Source organism: Vicia villosa, linkage group LG5 (genome assembly GCF_029867415.1).
Source record: "Vicia villosa cultivar HV-30 ecotype Madison, WI linkage group LG5, Vvil1.0, whole genome shotgun sequence".
Classification (NCBI taxonomy): domain Eukaryota; kingdom Viridiplantae; phylum Streptophyta; class Magnoliopsida; order Fabales; family Fabaceae; genus Vicia; species Vicia villosa.
In genome coordinates this window covers 89,854,174-89,860,346 of record NC_081184.1, presented here as the reverse complement: position 1 = coordinate 89,860,346, position 6,173 = coordinate 89,854,174, and positions in this window count along the sequence as shown.

Genomic DNA, 6,173 nt, shown 5'->3' with positions numbered 1-6,173 from the left:
TTTTCAGCTTCTTCTTCCTGTAACTTTTTCTCTGCTTCTTTCTTTTCCTCTTCTTTCTTTTTCTTATCTTTCGTCTTCTGCTTCTTCTTTTCTACTTGTCTTTCTTCCTTCTATTTCTTCTTCTCATCTTCCTTCTGTTCTTCACTGATTGTTGGAAGATCCAATTTTCTCTTTGTTCTTCTTTCTTTTTCTTCTTCTACTTCTGGACCTTGAGTATCAGAAGTATCAAGTTTCTGGTTGCTTATCCAAACAGGATCACACTCAGAACCAGCTTCCTTGTGCATGGCAAGATATCTGACAATAACTTCTGGACGTTCATTCCTGAAGAACAGCTCAAAGTCAGCCAGAACAGGACCTCTTTTGGACCTAACTTCTGTGTTTACTTGAGGAGTAGAATCAATAGACTTGATTATGCCCATTTTCTTCAGAGTATGAGCATTCAGAGTACTTCCAATAATGGTGTAAGGATTGTTGATTATGCCAGCGTTCTCCAGATTTTCAATAATCTTTGTTTGAACCAGAAGATTTGTGGTTATCCTTCCAAAAGGAATAACGTTCCTCTTTTTGTTTGGATACTGCAGTCTGTTTTCTTCTCTAGAATCATTCACGACATGCCACATGTGATTGAATATGATGAAGGGAAGATCCACCTTGACTTGTTTACCAATACAATACATAATGTATTGTTGGTCCTTGTTTATGAAGTTTGATGAACTTGTTGATTTTCTGTGGTAGAAGCAAACCAGAAGGATCTTAGTCCATACCTTGTATATAGTTTTCAGATCCTTAACTTCCTTTGACTTCTTTCCATTCTGAAAGATCTCAGCATAAACAACATCCCAATCAGTTCTGGGAGTTGCTTCAGTAACGCCTTCAACATTCATCAACACAAACAACTTCCTTATGAGGGATTCTGTAATTGAGAAGAGTTCACCATGAACTATGGATAGAATTGCTTTAGGCATAACGGTTGTATGAACCCAGAATTCTTTCACTAAGTCTGGATAGACTGGTCCACACAGATCATAGAACAAAGGTCCCCAACCTTGAAAAAACATATTTTCTGTAAGATGAACATCATGTTTTTCCAGATTATCAAAATCTACCATTAACTCACAGATAACTTCCAACCGATCCAACGAAATCAAACAAGTTTTCTGGGGAATAAGTGGTTGCTCTTGATCTTGTTCTTGTTGATGTTGTTGCTGAGAAGACGAATCAACATTCTGATTTGAAGGGGAAGCCATTGAAGACTTCTGAGATTACTGGGTTTCTTTATAGGGTTTGAGAAGAGAGAGAACAAATGACAGAAACGCATAAACTTAGAGAAAGATGAATGTGTGAAAAGAGTAAAAAAGATTATGAGAGGTGTTTAAATAGACACAGATTTGAAACTAAATGCAATTAAATTCTGAGAATGAACAATTATGGATGCAGAGAATCAAATGCATTGAATGTTGAGTGACATTAGGAGAAAACATGATATTTGAAATGATTTGCACAGTTACCTAGGGCGACATCTCATCAACTGCACGCATGCTTGTCCCTTCAGAATGAACACGTGTTCATCATCTAGAATAGCTGGTGACAGCTGTTTTGCTTTAAAAGAAATTCTGAATCAACTTAGACATATGAAACGTTAGCAATAACAGAATCAAAACATCTAATTGATAAACAAGATCAAAAATTCTGATAAGAAAATAAATAAGCATTTCAAATCTAATCCATATATCAGATCTTCTCATCCTTTCATTCTGGGCATAAATCCATACTGATATTCTTCATAATGAACTTAAACCTATCTTCAGCAAGGGGTTTTGTGAAGATATCAACCCACTGATGTTCTGTATCCACAAAGTTTAAAGAAAGAACACCCTTCTGAACATAGTCCCTAATGAAGTGATGTTTAATCTCAATATGTTTAGCTTTGGAATGTAAAATAGGATTGTTAGATAAACAAATAGCAGAAATATTATCACACAATATAGGAATGTTACTCTCATATATTTGATAATCTTCTAGCTGACTCTTCATCCAGAGCATCTATGTACTACATCCAGTAGCAGCAACATATTTTGCTTCTGTTGTAGAGAGGGTAATTGTGGCTTGCTTCTTGCTGTACCAAGAGATCAGATGACTTCCCAGAAACTGACAGCTTCCAGAAGTACTTTTCCTTTCAACTCTATCTCCAGCGTAATCAGCATCACAAAATCCTACTAGGTTGTAATCTTCAGATCTTCTGTAGACTAAACCAACATTAGTAGTACCTTTCAGATACCTCAGAATTCTCTTAACAGCTGTTAAGTGAGATTCTCTAGGATCTGATTGGAATCTAGCACACAGGCATACACTGAATAAAATATCAGGCCTAGAAGCAGTAAGATATAGAAGAGATCCAATCATACCTCTGTAGAGCTTCTGATCTACCTTCTTACTTACCTCATCCTTACCTAAAACACACGTTGGATGCATAAGAGTCTTTGCTTCTTTGCTTTCTGAAAGATTAAACTTCTTCGGAAGTTCTTTCACATACTTGGTCTGATGAACATAAGTTCCTTCAGAAGTTTGATTGATCTGGATCCCAAGGAAATACTTGAGTTCTCCCATCATGCTCATTTCAAACTTAGCCTGCATAGACTTAGCAAACTCCTTTCCAAGTGTAGCATTAGATGTTCCAAATATGATATCATCAACATAAATTTGGCAAATTAAAATATCCTTTTTAAAGGTTTTACAGAAGAGAGTTGTATCCACTTGTCCTATAGTGAAACCATTATCCAGAAGGAAAGAACTTAATCTTTCATACCAAGCTCTGGGAGCTTGCTTCAGGCCATATAATGATTTCTTTAATTTGAAAACATGTTCTGGAGACTTAGAGTCTTCAAAACCAGGAGGTTGGTGGACGTATACTTTCTCATCTATATAACCATTTAAGAAGGCACTCTTAACATCCATCTGATACAAAGTGATGTTATGCTGAGTGGCAAATGAAATTAATAAGCGAATACATTCTAACCTGGCCACTGGTGCAAAGGTTTCTGAATAGTCAATGCCTTCTTGCTGACTATAGCCCTGAGGAATGGCTTTGTTTCTTACAACTTCTCCTTTTTCACTTAGCTTATTTCTGAAGACCCACTTAGTTCCAATGATGTTAAATCCTTTTGGTCTTGGAACCAGATCCCATACATCATTCCTTGTAAATTGATTAAGTTCTTCTTGCATGGAAATTATCCAGTCAGCATCCTCCAAAGCTTGATCAACAGAAGTTGGCTCGATCAGAGATACTAGACCAAATTGACATTCTACATTGTTTTTAAGGAATGCTCTTGTTCTTATAAGATCATCCTTCTTTCCAATGATAACATCTTCTAGATGAGCAGAGTTGAGTCTAGAAGATATTTTGAGTGTTGGCTCTTCAGATATTTTGAGATTCTCTAAAGAGGCAGCAACTTGATCTTTTGAAACTTTGTTTCTGGGTTCTTCATGATTTGAGTTAGAGATTTCAATATCTGCAAAATTCTCAAACTGCTTTGGCTTTTCAAGACCAAGCTTATCATCAAATCTGATATTGATTGATTCTTCAACTACAAGAGTTTCAGTATTGTATACTCTGTAGCCTTTTGAGCGTTCAGAATATCCAAGCATAAAACACTTATGAGCTTTAGAATCAAACTTATGTAGATGATCTTTAGTGTTCAGAATATAGCATATACATCCAAATGGATGGAAATAAGAAATGTTGGGCTTTCTGTTCTTCCACAATTCATAAGGAGTCTTATTTAGAATAGGTCTTATAGAGATTCTATTCTGAATATAACATGCAGTATTAATTGCTTCTGCCCAGAAATGCTTAGCCATATTGGTTTCATTGGTCATGGTTCTGGCCATTTCATATAGAGTCCTATTCTTTCGTTCTACAACTCCATTTTGCTATGGAGTTCTAGGACAAGAGAAATCATGGGCAATACCATTTTCTTTGAAATAAATCTCAAAGAATCTGTTCTCAAATTCCCCACCATGATCACTTCTTACCTTTATGATTTTGCATTCCTTCTCAGATTGAATCTGAGTGCAGAAGTCAAAGAACAAAGTATGAGACTCATCATTGTGTTTCAATAACTTTACCCACGTCCATCTGCTATAGTCGTCTACGATGACTAATCCATATTTCTTCCCTCTGATTGATGTTGTTTTGACTGGGCCAAAAAGATCAACGTGCAGAAGTTCTAGCGGCCTAGAGGAAGAGACACCATTTTTAGATTTAAATGCAGGTTTTGAAAACTTCCCTTTCTGACATGCTTCGCAAAGAGCATCTGATTTGTATTTCAGATTAGGGAGTCCTCTGACCAGATTAAGTTTGTTAATATGAGAAATCTTTCTCAAACTAGCATGACCTAATCTTCTATGCCAGACCCACTGCTCTTCACTAACAGACATAATGCAAGTAACCTTCTGATTCTTAAGATCTTGAAGATCAATGTTGTAAATGTTGTTCTTTCTCTTGCCTGTGAATAGGATAGAGCCATCCTTCTGACTAATAGCTTTGCAGTACTTTTGATTGAAGATAATGTCATAACCATTGTCACTTAATTGACTTATGGACAATAAGTTATGAGCTAATCCATCTACTAAAAGTACATTAGTTATAGAGGGAGAGTTACCAATACAAATGGTTCCAGAACCAATGATCTTGCCTTTTTGGTTCCCTCCAAACTTGACTTCACCAACAGATTTAAGCTCCAGGTCTTGGAACATAGACCTTTTTCCTGTCATGTGTCGCGAGCACCCAAAGTACAGGTACCATAACATGTTTTCCTTTGTCCTTTGAGCTTTGAAGGAGATCTGCAACAGGGATAATCTTTTCCTTAGGTACCCACATTTTCTTGGGTCCTTTTGGGTTAGTTCTCCTCAAGTTCTGATTGAACTGAGGTTTAGCAAAAGATTTATCATATGATTTTCTGGTGTGTGCAACATATTTCTTGGTGTGTGTTATGTGAAAACTCTTAGAGTTAGATGTGAGCTTTATATCATGAGAATGGCCAAACTTGAACTGATCATACAAAGGTTTGTATGTAATAACCATCTCATCAACTGGTGCAAGTTTATATGGGGTTTCACCCTCATAGCCTATGCCCATTCTCTTGTTTCCATTAACTCCATATATCATAGAGGCTAGCTGACTTCTGCCAATACCTCTAGATAGAAACTTCCTGAAACTCAAGTCATATTCCTTAAGAATATTGTTCACACTTGGAATAGACTTTTCTGAACTAGAAGATGATTCAACATCTTTAGATTGTTTTAAAACTTTTTCTTTCAGTTCAGCATTTTCTATTTCAAGCTTCTTAGTTTCATATGCAAAGAGCTTTCTCAGCTTTTTGTATTTGATACTAAGTTTAGCCTTGATTTCCAGAAGTTCAGTTAAGCTGGAAACTAGCTCATCTCTAGAAAATTCATAAAATACCTCTTCAAAATCTGAGTCTGATGTAGATTCAGATTCATCATCAACAATGGCCATCAGTGCTATGTTTGCCTGCTCATCTTCTGAGTCTGACTCTTGATCAGAAGAATCTGAGTCATCCCACATAGCCATTAAGCCTTTCTTCTTTTCAAATCTTTTCTTGGGCTTTTCCATTTGAAGCTTTGGACACTCATTCTTGTAATGTCCAGGCTCTTTGCATTCATAGCACGTCACCTTCTTCTTGTCAGATCTTCTGTGTCCAGAAGATTCTCCTTTCTCAGGCCTTTTGAAGTTCTTGAACTTTCTCTGCTTGCTCTTCTAGAGTTGATTTACTCTTCTGGATATCAGAGACAATTCATCTTCTTCTTCTTCTTCTTCTTCTTCTTCTTCTTCTGATTCTGACTCTTCAGAGTCTTCTTCTTCAGCCTGAAAATCGTTAATACATTTTTTATTATTAGATTTTAATGCAATTGACTTACCTTTCTTTTGAGGTTCATTTGCATCCAGCTCTATTTCATGACTCCTCAGGGCACTGATCAGCTCTTCAAGAGACACTTCATTCAAGTTCTTGGCAATCTTGAATGCAGTTACCATAGGACCCCGTCTTCTGGGTAAGCTTCTGATGATCTTCTTCACATGATCAGCTTTGGTGTAGCCTTTATCTAGCACTCTTAATCCAGCAGTCAGAGTTTGGAATCTTGAGAATATTGCT